Raw genomic sequence first — 23899 nt, forward strand, 5'->3', positions numbered from 1 at the left:
ATGATTTGTATTGTTTAAGGAGCATTCAGCAGAGCCAGCGCAATACATAATATTGTCTCATTTCTGAAGAAAAAGGTAAATATTTATTACAGAAGCCAGTGAAAAGAGTAATAAAGGTAAATTCAGGGAAACTTAATATTATGTCGCCCATGCCTACTGTACTGCCTGGCACTTTGGAGTTGTTCAATGTTTGTTGCATGATTGGCCATAGAGGATATACACTGTACAATATATGTGTGTAAACACTGTGACCTGCATTCATTCTATAAGTAAATAAATACACACAATACATATACTACCTAGGTACATGTCTTTTTTTTTTTTAACTAGAGAAATCTGTTTTAACTAGAGAAGTCTTTTTAACTAGAGAACTTTTAATTTGATTTTGAAGTCTGAATCTTCTCTCTCCATTCGGGTGATATCGAAATTCAAATCTTGGGGTGCCTGGCTGGCTCTGTCATTGGAGTGTGTGGCTCTTGATCTTGGGGTTATGGCTTCAAGCCCCAGATTGGATGTAGAGATTAGTTAAAAATAAAATCTTAAACAAAAATTCAAATCTTTTTCCTGCTTCCATTCATTATGCACTGCATTCATTCAACAAGTATTTATGTAACCAGCGCTATGAAAAGCATGGGACTGATATAAACATATCATAAAAAAAAACCCAGATAGACCAATAATTATGTAAACAAGGGAATTGCTATTTGGGGAGATTAAGAAACTTGCCCAAGGTAACCCAGCCTGTTGATTACAGGAACTAGGTGTCAAATCTCAACCTAATATGTCTTCCAACTATCCCAGGAAACATAAGCCTAGAGCTGGTTAGGGGATGTAATGGTTAACTTTGTGTGTCAACTTGGTTGGACTGTGGTGCCCAGTTGCTTGGTCAAATACCAGCTCAGGTGTTGCTATAAAGGTATTTTGTAAATTTAATTAATATTTATAAATCAACTGACTTTAGATTAAGGAGAATATCCTCGATAATGTGGGTGGGCCTTATCCAATCAACTGAAGATCTTAAGAGCAAAATCAAATTTCCCAGAGAAGGAATTCTGCCTCAAGACCATAACATAGAAATCCTCCTTGAATTTCCATACTACCAGTTGCCCTATAGATAGCAGACTAAAGATTACAAAAACTCTGCTTATGTTTCCAGCTTGCTGACCTGCACTACAGATTTTGGACATCTCAGCCCTCACAACTGGGTGAGCCAATTATTTAAAATCTCTCTCTCTATATAAACATATATATACATATATTGGTTTTGTTTCTCTAGAGAACCTTCACTGATACAGGGAGTCATAGCAAATGGAAACTGGGAAGGCATCAAAATGTGAACAGTAATGCAATTCATGGATGTGGATAGGACACAAAAGGAACCAAGGTAGCAAGAATAAAATGTAGGTACAACAGCATTTTAGGGCCTCACAGAAGACAAGAAGTCTTCAAAAGAAAAAGATTAAATCAAGGCAAAAGAGGGTTTCACAAAGGAGGAAAGCAATATTGCAGAAAGGTCAACTAGGATGAGGGAGGAGTTTAGGTCCTGGTATTTGGCAACTAGTAGGACACTGGTGACCATGGCCAGGGCAACTGTAATGGTGACTGGGATAAAAATCATACTGTATTCCTTTGCATTATCTACCAATAAATAAAAGGTAAGTGGAAAAAAATTTGGCAATTAGGAAAAGGAAGAAAATAATAGCTCAAAAAGGAAGGTATAATGGGGAAAGACTTTAGAATGAGGGGGATATTTATAAGCTGAGGGAGAAAAGACACTGGAGAAGAAGATAAAGGCAGATGGCAACTGTTGGGAAACCAAGCCCCAGAAGAAGTAGAATATCCCAGAAGATGGACTCTAGACCACAGAGATAGGGGTAACTGTAATCAGAAGTGTAATACTTCTTAGTCTAAGGCAAGCAGTGTTTAGGTAAGGGACAGGTGGTCTTTTGGATTGCTCTGAAGCTGGGGTTCCATGTCTTATTTTATTTATCCTTTATTTTCTCAGGGAATTTAGAGGTGAGGTTATGGTTAAGAGTCATTATTGAATAATATATATGTGTCTAGCACTATAAGGGATTCAAAAGAGCATGAGACCCATTCTCTGCCAGTCTACCTGTCCAGCTAATATGGCCTAGTATATATTTAGTCACTAAACAAACAAAAAGTTTTAACCATTCCTAGTATTGGGCTACAGAGTATACTATGGGAAATCTTGAGCCAATTATACTAATTTCTGCCAGTGATCAGTAAAAAATATTATTGGTCCTCTGTCTTTCATCATTTGTACAAATTTTTACGAGAAGCTTGAAAACAAGATTTCTAATACATACTTTAGTTATAATTCCAATCAACGATCTCAGTGGTCACAAGAAGAGACCACTATTATAATATAAGAACATGATAAAATAGCACAGTATATTTTAATCTTATGTTCAAATGTTCAGAAGACTTAAGCTTGAGACTAGTGATGTGATGAACAATTCTTTTATTATTTTCTTAGCTGTGAATATAAAGTGATTATACAAATAGTCTGTAACTTTTTTTCCTTAAAATGTAAAGAAATTTGCACAATTTTCTCACTTTTTACTAAACTAGGAGATGGGCGGTTGGAAGCTAAAATCTTTAGGTTCTCCGGTGATGCGTTAACTAAACCAAAAGGACAACTTTACTCATTTCAGAATGTTTTATTATAACAGTAATCTTCGAAGGCAAACACAAAAGATTCTACTATGCTTAGATTTTAAAACATAAATAACCAATTTAATGCATCACTAATGATGTACAATAGATGTCTTCTTGTAGTACCAATTCAAATAAGAGACTGATGTAATCTGCCAGATACTTCAAAGTAACTAATTTGGTAATAAGAAAACACTCCTTTTGTGCAAACTTTCCTACTAAAAAAAACTGCGGAAACCTTCCCAGTTGGATATTTACTAAATAAAAGTGTTGAACTCTCATTAAAATGTTCTTTAATAAAAAGAGAACTAAGTACTTTAGGTCTTAAAAATCTATCTTGAATAACATTACGCTTTTAAATGGAAATATAACCTATACACAGAAAATAGATATTAATGGCAAAGTATGACCTATTTTAGAATTGTGTATTTATATTCAATGTATTTACATTTAATGTCTTAAAACTTTTAAATATCGATTACATTTGTTGCTATTATGTTATACACTCCATATACACACACTCCAGATGCCTTATCTATGAAAGAAGTATACTAGTACATTTTACTTCTCTATAAATCTTCCCCAGCAAGTATAAGTAAAACATTTCCCAGACTCTAAACTTCTAAAGGTAAAGGCTTAGGTCAGTTTCCTGAACAAATTCTATTATAATGTTTAACATATTTTTCCAGGGAGAGAACCTTAGACTTCTTTCTGCCTTTGTTCTCCCTTACCTATGATGGAATCCACAATTCCAGCCTAAATGGAAATATATATAGTTATATATATACAAAACCCAACAAGTATTTCCAAAAGCATGTTTAATAAGATTATTGTTCTCTGACCAAGGCCATTTGCAATTTGTCTTTTGGCCCACAAATGTCAAGCAAAATATAAATGTAAATAAGACGTTTTCAATTATCTGTTGTTTCTTCTCCAGGAGCAGCTAATCCTGGGAAAGTACCAATTATTCCACAAAGGAACAAGAAAGCAGGGGTTTCCATTCCTATAGCCACTGTGGGGTAGGGTGGGGTGGGGGTGGTGTCCAGAAGTGGCACACAGGAGAGGATTCTTAGGGTTTCTTCCAGTGGTATTCAAAAGATCTGATTACCTCATTTGTGAAAAATACTTTCTTAAAATTGGCAATGGTTTTATGGCTAATCATTCAGGGGCAGAATACCCATGATGTTACAGTAGTATTTTCCTTCGCTGCCTAATATTTTCAGGATATATGTTCCCAGTTAAAGAAATAAACTAATTGATCTGAGCCAGGTAATAATAAGTCATATTATCAACAGAGCAGTATTATATTGTTTATGCCATAAAATTTTCGAACTAAAAAAAAGATACTTCTCTAATTTGCCAAATTATTTCTTAATATAATTGTTGTATATGCCCTATGCCAGTGCATTAGTCATAACTGCTTTGTGTATGTACAGATTTTCATGGCTTCTCAGGACTGGATGGAATCCAAATCTTTGTCTTGCCTTCCAAGACACTTCACAGTCTGATCTCTATCCCTCCTTCCAGTCCTTGTTCCCACTGCTATCTAAAGACCAGTAGAGAGTTCTGTCCCCTGAATAAAGCTCCCTCCTCCCTCCTCAGTGCCTGAGCTCTTGCTAGTCCCGCTGCCAGGCCAAATGCCGTTTACTAAATGCCTTTTTCTCTATTGCCTAGAGGGGAATCTGGTTCATCCTTCACCTTCTGCAGAGAAGGCCACCTCCTGCATAAAATTTTCTTGGCCAAAAACATCCCTGCCCTGTCCTCAAAATTCCTTACACATTTTGCTTATATTTCTCATAGGCCAGTAATCTTTTATTTGCATTACAGATTTTCTTCTAACCACGGTGATCACTCCTTAGGGGGAGCATCCATTTTCTACACACATCTTCAGATCCATTTACCCATATATTGTCACAATGCCTTGTATGCAGCAGACATCCAATAAAGGTTTATCGGATGAATTAAGCTTTATGTAATCATAATCTTTTATTCTGGATTTATTCTTACTGGAGCGGTCACTGTAGAAACCAGTGGCAAAAACTATTACTGCCTGTAATCTCCTCTCAAAAGCAAACAATAGAAATGATTAATCTCTCAATTATAAATTCAATCGGAGGTGAGACTAGAGATCAGCCTCATTCATAAAATGAGACAGTAGAAGCCCGTAACCATACTGATGCCGGGGACTAAGCAATAGGCCCTGAACGATAGGTTTCCTTATGACTGTGAAAAAGATACACTGCCTATGAAAGCGTACATGGGAGACATCATTTGGCATAAAACAAAAATGAATACCTGGTACACCGAAGTGCTTTATAATGAAGTTTTGCTTAATATATTCTCTACTACCCTATTTAAGTGGTCAAATTTTAAAACCTCCAAATCAATGAGGCTTAAAGTCATAGTGAGGCTCATTTCCTGAGATGATACATGATTCTCTGCCCAGAGTTCTATCAGCTACATAAATTGAGAAGACGGTAATGGAAGAATTAAATAAAATAGGGTTTCCTCTCATGGAACTGACCTAAACAGTGAATCACAATTTGAAAGTTACTCATCTAGAACAACAACAAAACACCCAAGCACCTTGCCTCTGGTTTCAAAAGCAACAGTACTTCTTTTTTCCTTCTTTCTTTCTTTGGCACACAGAAATACTGAATAAATATTTGTTGAACAGATGAATAAATGACTGGTTGCTCTTTGATTAGACTATTAAAAAAGAACACTTTGACAAGTGATGCACTGTGAATAGCCGAGCATGTACTTGAGGGGAAGAAACTAAAAATGTGCCCCCCTGGCAGAGATTTGAGCATTGTCCCCCCTAACTTTATACTGTTTCTGGTCCTGAAGGACAAAAGCTGCAGGGAAACTCCGTGACTATCTGGTGGTTGTGGCCTGAGCTTACAAACCTTAGGGAGGGAGTCTGTTTCTTTTAGAATTAAAGCAGTAGACTGCTACTTTTTCAAAGATATCTGGAGGCCAAAGGACAAAGTAAAACCCATATAAAAAGAAAAAATACTCCTAAGGGAAGGGAAAACACTACTAATGTTAATATTAAAAAATAAAAGTGAACTAATATTTGGTGACCCTAATAAAGAAAATCTTTAAATAGCATACTTTGAATAGGCTATTTTGTCTCAGGCTATTTTGAAGTGTATTCCAAGGCCCAAGAAATTAATGAGACCTCCAGAAACCTTTTATATTCATGCAAGCCCAGAGGGGAAAGCAAACTGCAGTGACTGGTATTACTTTAAAGAGGACTTCTGATAACTTCCTATCAGCTACTACCAGATATAGCGGCTTACTTAAAACAGAGTTGATAAAATTTAGTTCAGAGTTCCTCAACAGTATTTCCCAAGAAATTCTGGGACAAAATTGTGAGTGACCACAGTAACTTTCTCTTTAGTATTTTACGTAAATAGTTTAGTATTTTATATTGCGTCCCCAAACATTAAGTGTTTGCTACCACAAATCAACACAAGGTGTATCTTTACCCTTCCTTCCTCTATTTTACAGGAAACTTTAGGTATTACACAGACTATGTATCTCAAATGTATAGTGTTTGAGTTTTTCAAAATGACAATTTTAAGGTCACTTAGGAAGAAGTGACAAAGGAGGGTAAGAAAAGTCCTGCTGGTTTCTCTCTCCAGCAGCTTACTTTTGCCACCTAGTGGGGGCGGCAGTTTCATAGTTAGGTTCGTGTTTTGTGTAAGACCTAAGAGCAGAGGTCAGCTTCTTCTTAGAAAATGATTAAACATTTCTTTCATATTAGGAGAATTGGACGGATTTTTTATAGCCTTAAGTAATTTTTCCAAACTGGCCTGTTTCATATCTATTGGTTTTCTTTTTAAGCAGTTAGTTTCACTAATGACTAACCTAGATAATTGAAGGGAAGATAAATCCTTTTTGTATATATTTATAATGCTGGAGAAAAAAAAAAACTTTTCCTGGTTTCCAATGGTTCTGCATCCCCTTACCTTGTAGTATTTCCCAAGGTGTATGTTTTGGTTCATTCCTGTATTTTGTGCTTATGTGGGGACCAAATCTATGCCTTTATCCCTAATTTCTCATTGTGACTCTGACCTCAAATCTTTAGTTATCTACGGAGTATCACCTCTGGAACTGACATTTAATATGTCAAAAACGTAAGTCATGATCCTCCAAAAGAATCGATGAATGGGTTTTCTTTTGAGCCAGGGTGGCAGGCCTAATCAGAGCTAGAGTGCAGTCTAGGGTTAAAAACGGCAGATATATATATATATTTTAAAGTATGTAAAAACTAATGAAACAAGTTAAGCAAAGGAAACAATCAGAAGTCAGGATCAGTTTACTGGGCTGGGCAGGAGGAAACATGATGATCAAGAGTTAGGGTGGGGCAATAATAATTAACAGGAACTGAGGTCAGGAACATAGGAAATTTGAGGCAGGTCACAAAGCTGAAGCTAAGAAAATTGGAAATAAGAGGCAACAGAGGTTGGAGAAAGTATCATAGCTCAAGTCCCCAGGCTTGAGGTACATGCAGGGATGAAGAGGGCTGAGGAGCAGCAGAGATGTGCAATTCTTGGGCCTGGAAATGCATGGTGATGTCTGGTTTTCCGCTCTATCTCTGTCAAAATAGGAAAAGACAAAACACAACAAAACCCAGTCCTCAAAGAGTTTGCTAGAGAGTTTCTTGAGGTTCCGGACCCAAATAAATGACTGCTTACCAAAATTACCATGATCACAAATGGCCTTATAATCCTCTTGGTCTCTGAGGCTTTGAAGCTTTTAAGTGTGTCTTTTTTTAAACACCTTTACTGAGGTATAATTTATAAAGTTAATCTATTGTAAGTAATTTTAGTAAATTTAGTAAGTTGTACAAACATCATCACAATCGAGTCTTAGAACATTTCTGTCACTGCAAAAATTTCCCTGTGCCCATTGGTAGTCATTCCATGCTCCCATTCCCAGCCCAAGGCAACCATTGATCTGCGTTCTGTCTCTATAGATTATTTGCCTTTTCCGAAAATTTCATATAAACGGGATCGTACAGTATGTGGTATCTTGTGACTGGTGTCTTTCATTTAGCATGTTTTTGAGGTTCTTGGTTATAGAGTATATCAGTTCATTCCTTTTTATTGCTAAATAGTATTCCATTGTGTAGATATATCACACTGTTTATCCCACCAGTTAGGGGGCATTCAGATTGTTTCCAGTTTTTGACTATTATGAATAATGCTGTTATGAATATTCACATAAAAGTCTTTGTATAAACATGTTAATTTTTCTTGGCAGATATAAAAGTAGAATTGCTGGATCATGTGGTAAATTCGTTTAACTTACGAAACTGCCAAATTATTTTCCGAAGTGGCCACACAATTTTACACCCCGACCAGCAATCCATGAAGGTTTCAGTTTCTCCACATCCCTGTCAACATTTGCTATTGTCTGCCTCTTTTAGTATAACCATCTTAGTGGGTGTGAAGTTGTATCTCATTGTGGTTTTACTTTCCATTTCCCTATGGCTAATGACGTTGAGCATCTTCTCAGGTGTTTATTAGCCAATCATACATTTTCTTTGATTTACTGTCTATTCATACCATTCATCCATTTTAATTGAGTGCCACCTTATTATTGTGTTCATAAGAACTCTGTATATTTGTAGGCATAAGTAATTTATTAGATATATGATTTGTAAATAGTTTCTTCTGGTTGGTGACTTCTCTCTCTTTTATTTGAGACAGAGCGAGAGAGAGAGAGAGCACACAAGCAGGGGGCAGAGGCAGAGAGAGAGGGAGAAGCAGGCTCCCCACTGAAGAGGAAGCCTGATGCAGGGCTCAGTATCAGGATCCTGGGATCATGACCTGAGCCAAAGGCAGATGCTCAACCGACTGAGCCACCCAGGCACCCCTCTTTTCTTTTTCTAAATGGTGTCTTTTGAAGCACAAAAGTTTTAAGTTTTGATAAAATCCAACTTACCACTTTCTTCTTTTATGGATTATGCTTTTGGTGTTGAATCTAAATCTTTGCCTAACCCAAGGTCATGAAAATTTCTATGATTTTTCCAGATGTTTTATATCTTTAGGTTTTACAGTTAAGTCTATTATCATTTTGAGTTAATTTTTGTATATGGTTGAGGTGAGACTCTAAATTCGTATTTTTTTCATATGGATATTTAATTTTCCCAGTACCATCTCTTGAAAAAACAATACTTTCCCACTTAATTTCCTCAGTACTTGTGTGGAAAATAGATTGAACTTAAATATAAAGGTTCAGGTGACTGGGTGGCTCAGTTGGTTAAGCGACTGCCTTTGGCTCAGGTCATGATCCTGGAGTTACAGGATCAAGTCCCGCGGTAGGGTCCCTGCTCAGTGGGGGGTCTGCTTCTCCCTCTGACCCTGCCCCCGCACCCCCCCCCCCCCCGGTCCTGCTCTCTCTCTCAAATAAATAAATAGAATCTTTAAAAATAAATAAAGGTTCATTTCTGGACTGTTCCATTGGATTCTGTTCCATTGATCTATGTATCTATCCTTATGTCACTAACTTGAATAGTGTAGTTTTATAGTAAAAAATTTGAAATTTAGTATAAGTCTTCCAATTTTGTTCTTCCCTTCAAAATTGTTTTAACTATTCTAGGCTCTTTGCATTTCCACTAAATTTAGGATCAGCTTGTCAATTTCCAAACAAAACAAAAGACTGCTGGGATTTTGAAAGAGATTGCATTGACCCTATAGGTCAATCTGGGGGAAAGTGGCAACTTAACAATGGGCCTTCTAATCCATGAATGTTGAATGTCTCTCACATATTTAGATCTTTAGTTTGTCTCAGCAATGTTCTGTAGCTTTCAAGGTAAAGACCTTAATACCTCTTTGGTTAAATTGATTCTTAAGTATTTTATTGTTTTTGATGCTACTGTGAAAGAAATAGTCTTCTTAAATTTATTTTTGGAATATTTGTTTCTAGTATCTTTGTATTTAGTACACAATCGATCTTTTAATATTACTTTGTATCCTATAACTTTGTGAACTTGTTTTTAAGTTCTAACAGGTGTTTGGGTATGTGTGTATATGTGTGGATTTCTTGGGATTTTCTAAATACAGGACCATGTCATCTACAAATAAAGACAGTTTTTTGTTTCTTCCATTCCAAGCTGCATGCCTTTTGTTTTTTTTTCTTTTGCCCTGGCTACAATCTTTAGTATAATGTTGAGTAGAAATGTTGAGAGCAGGCATCCCTTCTTTGTTTCCAAACTAGAGGGCAAAGCATTCAATATTTCACCATTAAGATCACATTAGCTGTAGATTTTTTACAGATGCCCTTTAACAAGTTAAGAAAGTACCTAAGAGTTCTATTCCTAAATTGTTCAGAGTTTTTAATCAGGAATGGGTGTTGGATTTTGTCAAATGCTTTTTCTGTGTCTGAGATTATTGTGTTTTTTTCTCCTTTATTAATATGATATATATAGTATGTGATTTTCAAATGTTAAATCAACCTTGATAATGGTGTTCAATGTTTTTTATATGCTGCTTGATGTTGTCCCCCATTTTCTGAGGTTCTGTTCATTTTTTTCATTCTTTTTTCTCTGTTTTTCAGACTGGATAATTTCTTTTGATCCATCTTGAACTTCATGGGTTCTTTCTTCTGCCATCTCAAATCTGTTGTTGAATCCCTCTAGTGAATTTTTCATTTCAGTAATTCTCAACTCTAGAATTTCTATTTGGTCTTTTAAATAATTTTTATCTCCTCAGTGAGATTCTCTATTTGTTGAATTATTGTCATTATGCTTTTCTTTAATTCTTAAACATGGCTCCTTTCAATACTTGAACATATTTATTATAGCTGCTTTCCACTCAGTATTGGTAAACCTTTCCTTTCTTTTCGTATCTTGTAATTTTTTGTTAAAAACTGGAATTTTAGATACTAGATTGTAGTAACTCTGGATTTTGATGTTCCTTTCTCAGGGTTGTGGTTGTTGCTCCCATTCTTTGGCTATGAATTTGCCTAGATTAAATCTATGGAATCGATCTCCCCATGGCATGCGGTTCCTTGCGTCTCTGCCTTCCTAAGAATCACCCTGTGTCTGCATAGCTTAGTCAATTATTGATTAGTAATTGTGCTCAAACACGATAAGCCAATAAAGCTTTCATGTTACCAGTGGAGCTGTGTTTGGGTTGGGGAGCTCATTCAAAGCTCAAGCAGTTCTCAAGTCTGCCTTGGCATTTACTTTCTGCCAGACCCTCTTGCATCTCCTCTGTATATGTACAGAATTCCTATGTGCAGAAAGGGATGTATAGATAGCTTGGGCCCTCTCTGGTCTCTCATGCAGATGTATAAAGTCTGTTGATCAGCCAGGAAAATATTCTGGTTTATCAAGGCTCCTTTCACTACATCATTTCCCAAATCTCCTTGGTAAATTTCTGGCTAGTCTGTTGGTTCACCATTGACCCCAACCAAGACTGTAACCTCGGGTTTACTGAGCTGCCAGCTAGTCTTTCCTATTTGTTTGCCACCAAGATGTCTACTGTTATTCACAATGCCTATGGGCATAGGGTTTTTCACATTCCACTTTCAATCAAGTGAGGCCATTCCTCCAGTGAAACTGCTGATTTTCATGGCTTTTCTCATCCTTCTGGAACTATGTTGATTGAGCCTGAAAGTGGGGCATGGCAGCAGCCCCAGACAGGAATACCACAGAATCCTACTTCTCCTACCTGAAGTCCACTAGTTTTTCCATGAATAAATGCTTTTCTCAATTTGTTGAGCACTTTTGGTCAATTTCCAGAGTCCTAAAATTGCTCTTTTTGATAATTTTGTCTAGTTTCACTGTTGCTTTTTGAAAACAATTGTCCAGCTCTCATTCTGCCATATTGGTAGTGTGCCTTTAAAGCTATTTTTAATCCCTCTGTTTCTTTTGGTCATACTCAGCTGGTCTCCAAGGTCTACTGATTCTTTTCATGCAATGTGTCTCTGGGAGAGATGCTGTTTTCTTGCCATCTTTAGAGACACACCTGTCAAGATAAGCAGCACCCATTCATTCGTGAATTACTATGATAGAAGCTTTCTTCCCCTCCACAGTCAATTTTGCATCTGGCTACTAGACTGATCTTATAGACACCAGCATAATCATATCCCTTGCTACCGACTGAAGAATGGTTCTTTGCTGCAAAAACATAAAATTCATACTGCTTAACCTAGCTGTCAAAATGTACTCAACTGCTTCGATCTTATGCAACACCATTTATTCCTGGAGCTCCCACCAAGCTGGGTTTTTCTTTCCCCACATATTCCTTTGCCAATTTCCACGTTTCTAATTATTCTCATGTTGTTTCCCCTATGTGGAGAGCCTTTGTGATTTGTCTTTCAATTTTGGTCCATCAACTCCTAGAAGAAGCTTAATCAGGTGAACTCTTCTGCTCTTGATCATTTCTGTATTCCACAGCTTTTCAATATTCATATACACATATAGATTTTGTAAACATTCCTGATACTAATCATGTCAGATTGCAATCAGTCCTCAATTCTGTGTTTTGTTGTTTCTCCAATATTTTTTCCTTTTAAATGGATTTTATTTTTTAGAGCATTTTAGATTCACAGTAAAATCGAACAGAAAGTACAGAGAGTTCCCATATATCTCATCTCCAACTTTTGACTATACTCACTTTGAGGGCTTTCCCAGTTTACAAAATTGGAAATACTTCTTACCATTTAGTACAGTGATGGACAGGCTTAGTACATGATTGCTGAATTAATAAAATGTTTCTTCATTTCCTAGGGAAATTTTCAAAAATCTTCTAAGAGAAATGATCACTTTAGGATGTCTCTACGCCTCGCGCCTTGAAGAACTTAACTCTTACATTACATATACCTCTGAAAGCAGAAGTGATATTTAACATTTTTTAATAACTGTGTGGCTCGAACACCAATCAATGAAATCAGACAACAAAGCAGTCCTGAAAATGCCTGTTGTCCCAAGAAATGATCCATTATAATGTTCCTAGATCATGAAGAGGTCCTACAGGTCCTAGACATGAGGCCATGGTGGTAGAGGGTGGAGTATGGGCAGCAGCTATTTACCAAGTAGTTATGAAAGTATTTAACATTTTAATATACAAACATACAACCATATCAGAGGACACAAACTGAATATCAGTCCCACCAACGAGTCAACTGATAGTCTTTGGATTTTATAATGACTGTAGAATATAATATCAATAAAATGGACTTCTGTCAATCATAGGCACTTTGGGATTTGGAGAGCAGTATGAGAACAATGAGTCTCTGTAATGCAAGATGCAGAGAAGGACACACAACCGTCAGAAGCCAATGTCAAGGGTCAGTTAGGCAGTACAAGATCAAACAGAACAAAAGTACTAGTAGGCCAAGACAAACCAACAGAGCAGACAGGAACTAAATAACCAGGAGTCAGAGTTCAGGGTTCAGCCAAAAAGACAGTTAGGATATGCTAGGTAAGGAGACCAGCAAACAGTGGCCTGGAAAGCAGATATGTATCTGCAACATGGAAATTGCAGCCAAGCAAATCTGTTCCAGAGCTGAAAAATTTCTTATTATGTTTTCTTTTACAGTAAGAACCTATGTGAAGGCATGACCTCTCTCTCTGCATATGAGGTTAGGTGAACCAGGTAGAAAGCCTCCTGGCATATTAGTCTTCCAGAGTGAGAAATTTAAGTGTGGGGTCTTGGTAGAATGGTGACACTTCTTGCCAAAGGTACCAGGTTTACTGGTAGCACACCACTGGATTGCCTAGGAAGGGTAACAGACATTTTATATCACTACGTTGACCCATACTAATTTCAGAGACGTTAAATATTTGGGGGCTTAAAACTGTCTTTAAATTCTTTCATCAGAGGATGCAAAGAGAAGCAAATTAACTAAAGCGTATTTTAAAAATACGTGATCTGAAAAGGCAGTAACTGCCAACTTAGAAACAAAGAGAGCAGGCCAAATAACTATTAGCAATGAAAGAATAAAATTGAATATTCTGAAAAATAACTGGGTTGTCTAAAAAAGAATTTTGGAAATGGGGAGAAGCATGACTTAATTGAAGGTGTGTTACTAAGAGAGAGAAGGTTTCTGTTTTTCTGTTTTAAATAGTATAATAAATCATACACAACACCATAATTTGAGTTTATGAGGAAGGTAATACTCTTTAGGTTGTAAAAGTGACCTCCAGTGGGCAATAATGCTCTCAAATCTGTGGCCTAGGGAGCTATATTCCATTGATCGTCACTTTAAAAAAGTCTATATAGGCAACAGTTTTCCACTATAATTTTCACATCCATTTAGCCAATTATATACATATGGTATTTATTGTTTTAATAATGTATCTGGTTATGATTCATTAGTATGAACTGTTAACAGAAAGGTTTGTGGAATATTTCCCCCACGATCTTCAAATCAACTTCAAATATATAGATCTACAGAACAGTAGAAATATTAAATTCCTGCTTAAATAATGTAAAATTAGAATACTGAATTAAAAAGTAAGGAACTACCGACATGCAGTATGTATGTAGGTCCAGAATTGGACAAAACTTATTAGGGAAGAAAAGTCTAGAAAATACTTTTGGTTCTGTACTTTAATTTGTTGAGATCATGAACATGAAATTATCTTCAAAGGGGTAATCTGTTGTGAAACACTGAGCTACAGGTAAGCTGGGATATGGGTCAAATAATCACCCTAAAAATCTTTTTTAGTACCGTTCAGAAAAGTCAGGTTTTTTGAAACTTGAAGTTTCACCCTTTCTGTTGATTAAAATAGCTGTTCCTCATCACTTTTCAGGAAAAAGCGGGAGAAAGAAAGCAATAAGTTAAGTTCGTGCATTTTGACTATAGTCCAAAATTATTTTATAGGTCAAGTTAATAAGTCACTTGTGTGCACAATATCACTGGATGTATGCAACCTCTTAGAAATGTGGTCATGCTATACTAAACATAAATGAAATCATGAGTCAGTTATAAAATACATAATATTTAGTCTTCCCACTACCTTCCCCTATAACTCACTGTTGGTTCTAGAAACTGCTTATACATCTGAAATGAAAGAAGTGAAAGATCACTACGGAAACAAGAGAATATTCCCTACTACTTTAAAAAAAAAAAAAAAAGTCCAGCTATGAAGTGTTTCTAAATGGGATTTCAAAAGGAGACAAAAGTAACCTTTGCTACAGACAAACTTTCTTCCAATGCTCTGATGAATGCTGATGTAGAAAGACTTATTATTCCCTCAGGGAATAAAATTGATTTCCACTGTGGAGTAAATAAGTCCAAAATTCACAGTCAAGTTTAACTGTGCTATAATATGGGAAGTACTTCCAGAAAACTGGCTCTTTCAAAAAGAGAATGAACTCTGAATGACCATGTATAAAATAACCATTTGATATAAATTCAAAAGGTGAATGCCTAATGTTTCTTCCTTCTAGTCCAGGAATTAGACCAACAAATTTTTTCTGTAAAGGGGCAGATGGTAAAGATTTCAGGCTTTGCAGGCAATAAGGTCTCTTTCATAACCACCCATCTCTGATGCTGTGGAGTGAAAGTGGCCATAGATAATACCTGAATGAATGGATATGACTATGTTCCAATCAAACTTTATTTATAGGCACTAAAATTTGAATTCCATATAATTCTCATATGCCATGAATTATTACTCTTCTTTTGATCTTTTTTCCATCATTTCAAAATCTAGGGGGTTCCTGGGTGGCTCAGTTGTTAAGCATCTGCCTTTGGCTCGGGTCATGATCCCGGGGTCCTGGGATCCAGCCCCACATCAGGCTCCCTGCTCTGCGGGAAGCCCGCTTCTCCCTCTCCCACTCCCTCTGCTTGTGTTCCTGCTCTGGTTATCTCTCTGTGTCCACTAAATAAATAAAATCTTTAAAAAAAATTCATTAAAAAAAATCTGAAAACCATTCTTAATTCAGGTGGTAGGCTGGATTTGGCCTGCAGGTCATAGTTTCCTGGCTCCTATTCTAGTCCATCAGCGAGTAATTAACTATTGTGAGAAGTTGTTCCTAGTGACTTCCTACTGAAATGTTTTCTTTGAAGACATGACTGAATTTGTAACTATGTGTGGTGATAGATATTAACTAAACTTACTGTGGTAATCATTTCACATAAGATGTACACTTAATTTTTAAAAAAGATTTTATTTATTTATTAGAGAGAGAATGAGAGAGCAAGAGAGCATGGGGCGGGGGGGGAGGGTCAGAGGGAGAAGCAGACTCCCTGCCAAGCAAGGAGCCTGACTCCGCACTCTATGCCGGGACTCCAGGATCATGACCTGAGCCAAAGGCAGTCGCTCAATCAACTGAGCCAGCCAGGCGCCCAGTGTTGTACACATTGACAATGTTATATGTCAATTATATCTCAATTAAAGAAAAACTAAAAACTAAAAACAAAACACTGTGAACTATTAGGCTAATTACTGAACTATAAAATGTAAAGAAAAAAAGATATGATTAAATTCCTTAACTATAATATATATTTGTGTAAAATGAGAATTTCATGTAATAAAGTTAAAAGTCAGAAGAAGAAATTTTAGTCCTATAATCATGGGACATGTTTCAAGTAGAGAAGATATTTTGAAACACTTCAATATGAAAAAACATCAGTAAATATGAAAGCAATTTCTCAAAGTAAACATTAAAGTTGATGTGCCTTTCTAATATCTTTCTTAGCACCCTATTTCATAAAAAGTAAATGAAAATCAAGTTATGTTTTGAATTCTGGCAGCTGCAGGACCTTGCAGAAGCTTCCAATGGCAGTGATTATACCCCTTCTGTTGACCCCCCATGGCACTCAGCTCTGTGGCTTGCTATGTGGAGCAAGTATAACAGCTGAAGTTCAAAACTCGTACTGGATCTATGAAAAACAAAGAATGCCAGAACTCTATCACAGATACCCTAGGATGATGGTGACATGGGGTCTGTTATTAGCCAATGCCACGTAAGTGTGCCCTTATTATATTAATACAAAACTTTATTTGTCTTAGGTAATCGTTGCTCAAACCTATGAATTTCATGCGTCTTTAGATTCTGAGGCCTGCAGTTCCTGAGGACGGTATTTAGTGGATACTGACTTGTGTACTACACTATGGGATGCTAGAAACAGGAGGCAGGCCCTGGAACTTTAAGAAAGCAATTCAGGATCCTGAGAAGGTTGTAGGTGTATGCATGATAGGTTAGACAAATTAAAGGTTACAAACAGATCAGTGAGAGAATTAATGGAAATATATGATGGATTCCTAATGATAGTTATATATTACAGTTAAAGTTCCTCTTTTGAGCAAGGGGAAAGTGGCCCACGCAGAGGGAAGAAGTACAAACAGAGATACAGATGCAAGAGAGCATGAGACATGGAAACTCAAAACTGTCAGAACACGAAGTGTGGGTATAAGTGAGGTACAGGGCGAATGGTGAAGGATGAGACTGGAGACAAAGGCGGGGACAAAGTCATAATGCCCACAGACCTGCACTGTGCAAAACACATGTGGCTACTGAGCACTTCAACTGTGGCTAGTCCAAAATGAGATCTATGGAGAAATATTAAATACCTCAATAATTTTAAAAGTCGATTATATGTTGAAGTGATACTTTAGATATAGTGGGTTAAATAAAATATATTAAGATCAAGTTTACCTGTTTTAATGGGTTTACTAGAAAACTTAAAATCATATATATGGCATTTAATTCCATATGTAGTAGTCCCTGTAGTTGATTCCTCAACAACCATTTTACCCCAAGCATTTAAACTCATGGTGATCTTGGGGCATCTGGGTGGCTCAGTTGGTTAGGCAGCAGACTCTTGATTTCGGCTTAGGTCATGATCTTGATTCAGGTCATGATCTCAAGGTCCTAGGATCAAGCCCCATGTCATCAGGCTCCGCACTCAGCGGGGAATCTGCTTCAGGATTCTCTCTCTCCGTCTGCCCCTCCTCCTGCTCACTCTCTCTCTCAAATAAAAAAATAAAACAAAAAACAAAAAAAAAAACCTCATGGTGATCTTGGGGCACCTGGCCAGCTCAGTCAGTAGAGCATGTGACTCTTGAGCTTGGGGTCATGAGTTCGAGCCCCACGATGGGTGATTACTTAAAAAATAAAATCTTCAAAAAAATAAACTCATAGCGATCTCATTTCCCTTGCCAGTGACTAGTTTAGAGATGGGCTTGTGAATGACCCAATCCAAGCCTGCGCCATGAAGGAAAGATGGCTGGAGGAGTTCCTGATATAGATGTCTTTGCCCCTAAAAGGAGATCAGTAAGATCAGCTCTCTCATTTTCTTTGAAAACTGGCTACACTCCCAGTAACACAGAGAACGACTGTGACCATCTTTCCATGAGCCAGAGGATGAAGCAGAGCTAAGAAATGGAATAACCTGAGTTCTTGTTGACATCACTGAGCTACTTTATCAACCAACCCTGGAGTTCACTCTTCCTCTGAACTTCCTGTTATGGGAGATAACAAGGTTCCTTATTGTTTAAGCCAGTATGAGTCAGGTTTTCTGTTACTTGTAGCCAAAAGCATCCTAGCTGATACACTCCATTAGCCTACAATTACCTCAAAGGAAAGGGACTATATGCACTACCATTTAAGACCATTTGGTACTACAAAAGTTCTGTATATAGTCTATAATCAATCCATGTATTATTGTTGTGACAGTATATATTTAATATATGTGAAGACCTTTTCTTTCTTAGTTTTTAATTATTATACGACTGTAAGACATTATGGAATAATTACTAAGGGAAAGAGATTTTTAATTAATCAGAAAAAAAACTATGAGCAGTATTTAATCAAAAGTAGAACAGAATACCCATTAGATTTGTAACTTGTTACACTTCATGGTTGTCCTTTCACTGAGAGGTCTGTCTTCAATTCTAGTCAAGGCACACACATGGGGAACAACTCTGCTTGATTTGCTAATCTGGACATAAACCCTTACAGGTAATGTAGCAAATGAAGCAAATATACAAACACTATAGTTTATACCTCATAGAATTATTATGAGAATTAAGCAAAATAATGGATGTAGAGCCTAGCACAAAATCTGGTACACAGTAAACATATTTAATATAAATTTGGTTCCTGTTTCTTTTCTGTTGAAGAATTGTTCATTTCATAAATTCTCAGTACTGTGCTAAGTATACATTGTCCTTTATATCATAATTTCATTTTGTGTTGAGAAGTCAGATTAGAGCAAATAGCAATTTACATATGTTACACTTCATTAGAGAGTTAGTGCTTGGTTAGGTGGTTGATTTATTCATTTTTTTATGTGACGCAAGTGAATTCCAAAGCTTACCTGAACAGAATGTGGTAGGCAGTGGTAAAACTATTAACTGGAAATTAACCTACTAATCTATGTCTGCCTACCCAGTATTGTTGAGACTGTAAGATTAATAATGGAATCTAAATGAAGGTGAATAAAAAAATTAAAAGACAGGGTAGGAAGTTTATGATTTTGAGGCTACCTAGAAGGTGACTGATATAAGTGACAGAGAGTAAGCAGTACTGAGTAACATCCGAGTGATGAAGAAAGATGTAGAAAGTGTCAGGTCAGACGGAGAGAGGAGAGAATATTTGGTGAATTATACCAAGCTAGAAGATTCCAAAACCCTTACTGTGCTATTACAAAGGATTTTGCTTTCAAGAATACCCACTAACCAATACAAATTTAAATTCCAAATAGGACCTATTGAAAAAAATAGAGCAAAACCCTCACTAGCTCCACCTTACCAAATAAATGTGCTCTTTACTCCACTAATGAATAAGGAAGATTGCTCTTCACTGAAGCCACCATATGATGTGCTGATTTTAAATGTCACAGGATAATTAGCTCACCAAAGACTACATTTAAGTTAGTTATCTAGCTTATTACAAGGACTAGAAGAAGTCAGTTATTTTTGTATGCTCTAGTATCTAGTGCAATATTCCCAGAGAGCTATTCAGTTAACAAATGTTTGCTAAAAAATATTTGAAAAGAAAATCAGCAACTGGAAGTTTAAACTGTTTTTATTCTAGACAGTTAAACATTCTAAACTAATGTAAATTGATAGTATCACATTTGCTGTGATGAATAAAGCAAACATACATAGAACATTTTCAACCAAGACACCACAGGGACTCCCAGGCAGCGACCAGCCTGAATGACTGTCCACTGCCTGGATGAGAATTCAGAGTTCCCAAATGGAAAACACTACAGATCCTTTCCCTGAAGTCAAGCAGACTCAGACCGCTTTCTGGAGATTAATAATTATCCTGGAAGCCTGAAGCAGGCTTTAACTAACTACTGGCATTTGGAGAAGCTCTAAATCGGGCTCTAAGTTTAGTGCATTCTAAGGTGGATCCAACATTTTCAGAGAACGCAGGAAAGGAAAAGGGATGTCATGTTTCCACATTTCCCTGGGGTCAATTCCATATATGGGTCACTGATAAAGGAATGAATCTGGCTTTTTTTTAAAGTTAGGTTTATTGAAGTATAATCTAAATACAATAAAATTTACTCTTTTTAGCATACAGTTCTGTAAGTTTAATAAATGCATACAGTCATGTTCTACCACTACAACCAAGCTATAGCACATTTCCATCACCCCCAAAAACTGTTGTGACAATTTATGGTCAATCCTTCCTCAGCCCCTGGCTACCAATGATCTGTTTTCTATCTCTCTAGTTCTGCCTTCTCCAGAAATGTCATACACATTGCATCTATAGTATGTAGCCTTTTGAGCCTGGTTTCTTTCATCTGTCATGATATAGCTGGCAACAAAGCCAACGAGACTGGGATACTGAGTGGAAAGGAGAGTGGTAGGAATTGCAATTGGAGAGGTGGAGAGAGCCAAATCACATAGGGACTTACATGCCATAACAAAAATTTTGGATTTATAGTAGGTGTGATGGGAAGCCACTAGAAGGTTCTGAACAGCTGAATAATGTGATCTGATTAACTTAAAATAATTTCGGCTACTGTGTGAAAGATATACCACAATGGAACAGAAGTAGAAAAAAGGAAGCTAGTGTAAAGACTACTGCAATTGTCTGGGTTAAACATGATGCGGGGGCGCGTGGCTGGCTCAGTCAGTAGAGCATGCGACTCCTGATCGAGGGGTTGTTAAGTTTGAGCTCCATGTTGGGTGTAGAGATTACTTAAAAATAAAGCCTTAAACAACAATAACAACAAACAACAACAATAAAAACCCATGATAGTGACTACAATGGCAACATTGGAGGTGGTGAAAAGTGGTCTGGTGACAGATGTAATTCAGAGGAAGGGATACCGGAACTGGAAGTAGGATTTGAGGAAAGAGGAGGCAAAGATGATCCGAGGAGCTTGGCTTGAGCAACAAGGTAGATGGTGGTGTCATTTACCAGGATGGATAAAAGGAAAAGACAGGGGGAGAGGGAGAGGCAGGTTTGGTGGGGGGGAGGCGGGAGAATCGCAAGTTCCACACATTTGGACATCATGTATGGAATGATGGAGATGATACTGCATCTCTCTCCTCCATTCTGTTGATCTGTAGGGACCTTTGGTAGAGACATGTAACAGTCCTTGTCCCTCCTCCTTGATACATGAGTGAATACACTGGATAATACATTTACTCTTTACTTCACTGAGTTCCTAGAGTTAAATCGAAAAATCTATGGTAAGCTGTAAATGTTCAAGGCTAGAGAGCTCTTCATTTTTCACCTTTATTTTCTACATAAATAAGAACCTCGTAGGTTTCATAGGAAGGACTGCCTCTAAATTTTACACATACTTTTTTTCTCAGAATACTTATTGGTTGTTCAATTGCATTGGCTCAAGTGAAGAAAGAATAGAAAACATTTTGTAAATGACTGTAATTTTTCTTGCTTTAAAATGTTTTCCAGTCTTTACTGATTAATAGGTGAAAAAGCATTTAGTGGTCCATCCTTTCCAACTTATGAGATCAAGTTTATGCTTTTGGTATGGTGAAGAAGTACTTTTTGCTTACCCATTCCCTCAGAATGAAAGGGTAATGGCAACATAATGCAGAAAAACTAGAGGATGTGGAGTAGAGGTTCACTGTGTCTCCTTTCCTCAGGGAGCCCAACAGTCCAAGTACAAGGGAGGAGCACTGATCACGCCCCTACTTCCATTTGTACCTGAGGCCACCAAAGTAGAGGATCTGGTATACAGGATGACCACTCCAGTCACAGTTCCCTTCATTTATTCATCTATCCATCCATCTGACCATTATCAATGCATTTCCTGAAAGCCTTTTTTTACTTTAAAATCTCATGCAAGTTCATCATCTCTAATGCAACTGTATTTGCTTTAATATAAAAATGTCTTTATTTACTTACCATTGAGTAAAACTGACATTCCAGATAGATCTAGTATAAGACCTGTATGTACAGTTGTGCAGGTTATGTACTGAACACCTCATGGGTGGGGGAGTGGGGGGGGAGCCTCCATTCATGCTGTAAGTCTTGTGGATTTGGATAGCAGTAAAATGCTTTGAGGAAGAAGCACTTTTTTTTTTTCTAATTTGTAAAGGTGTCATATGGACTAAAATTAGCCCAGAACTTTGTATACCTTGCCACATGGACTGGGCATAAGGCTGAACCACCCTCATTATTTTACTCATGAAGAAGCCAAGTTCCAAGAGGTACAGGGACAAGTTCCCTTGGTTACTTCATGGCAAATCTAGGTTTGATCTCAGTCTATTCCCATTCTAGTGCTCTTTTATAGCAACATGCTACCTCTGCTAACAGTGGGTTGCTCCTCAGGTGTGTGGGTTTCTGAAGCACTCTTTCATTTCTTTGCTCAGCTTAAGGAGGAGAGGCCTTTGTAGGACGGTTATCTCGAGCTGCTCTTGCATTTGCTTCTGCCATGAATGGATATAGAGAGATACAGCAGTAGCTAGACTTTCTGGCAAATATTCAATGTAGTGAAGTTGCTAGATTGCAAGTTCCAACAGCAGAACCATGTCTAACATTCTTGTCATTTCTCCTGAACCTAGCATACAACTCAGTTATAGTTTTACACAGGGAAATGTATTCTGTAAGTTCGTTTAGGTCCCATCCCTCTACTCCTGCTGCATACTTTCCTGCAGCTAAAGCATATGTCGGTGCCAAACTCTGAGAAGCACTGGAGTCATCTCAAAACTGCTTTCAAGGTTAATATGCTGTCAACTGTTTATCATTGGTTGGTCTCATTTAACCAGGAGCAGGAAGATCAGTCACAGAATCATAAAATGGTAGCACTGGAATGGATCTTGTAAGTCATCTAACCAACTCCTTTAGTTAACATTCCAGAAAACAGGGGTACCTGGGTGGCTCAGTCGTTAAGCGTCTGCCTTCGGCTCAGGTCATGATCCCAGGGTCCTGGGATCAAGCCCCGTATCAGGCTCCCTGCTCCGCGGGGAGCCTGCTTCTCCCTCTCCCACTCCCTCTGTTTGTGTTCCTGTTCTCACTGCCTCTCTGTCAAATAAATAAAATCTTAAAAAAAAAAAAATTCCAGAAAATAGGGTCCCAAAGAGAGGTGCAGAATCCACTCCAGTAGCTGCGGCTAACTTATGCTATGGTTAGTTCCTAAGACTCAGATTTTCTGCCTAATTGGTTGCTTTTTCCAAAGCCCCACAATACCTTGCCACCAATCAACAAAAGATGATTGGAAACCACACAACGTCAGAGACATTATGAACTAAAGAGGTGTGTCCTTAAGGGTGTCTTTTTTGAGTTGGACAATAAATCAGGTGTTTGAGAAGATAACACTATTATGTTCTTTTATTCTTTTCATGCAAGGGCACTCCTCAGAGAGAAGGAAAAAAAGATTAGTCAGGCAAGACTATGAGAAATCCTCAGATTTCCTGAGAAATGGGTATGAAAGTGGGTGACCATTTTTCTGCAAGTGAATAGTTAATTTAGAAAGCACAGCTGGTTAGTCAAACTGTAAACTGTGTGCATGTGTATTTATTTTGATTCCAAACTAGAAACTCTATGACCCAGATCATTAGTTTAGTCTGATCTGATGATTATTTTAATTGAAAATATGTATTATCTTATAAACAGGATGCATTTTCAAGCTGCTATCTAAACAAAGGAATTTGTTATTAAGAAACAATATACTTTTCAGATTTTTAGATTTATTTCAGAAATAAAGCTTTAAAAGTAGAAACAACACTGGAGCATCATTTTAATAATATCCCAAATTATGGGAGTAAGTTGGTTCTGAAAGTTCAGTTATTTTAAACACACTCTATAAT

General features: G+C 37.2%; 1 protein-coding gene across 1 annotated transcript in view; it reads right to left on the bottom strand.

The window, feature by feature from the left end:
- STAU2 (staufen double-stranded RNA binding protein 2) overlaps window positions 1-23899 on the bottom strand; it is a 304220-nt gene that overhangs the window by 73815 nt on the left and 206506 nt on the right.

The sequence above is a fragment of the Zalophus californianus genome, chromosome 4 (genome assembly GCF_009762305.2).
Source record: "Zalophus californianus isolate mZalCal1 chromosome 4, mZalCal1.pri.v2, whole genome shotgun sequence".
NCBI lineage: Eukaryota > Metazoa > Chordata > Mammalia > Carnivora > Otariidae > Zalophus > Zalophus californianus.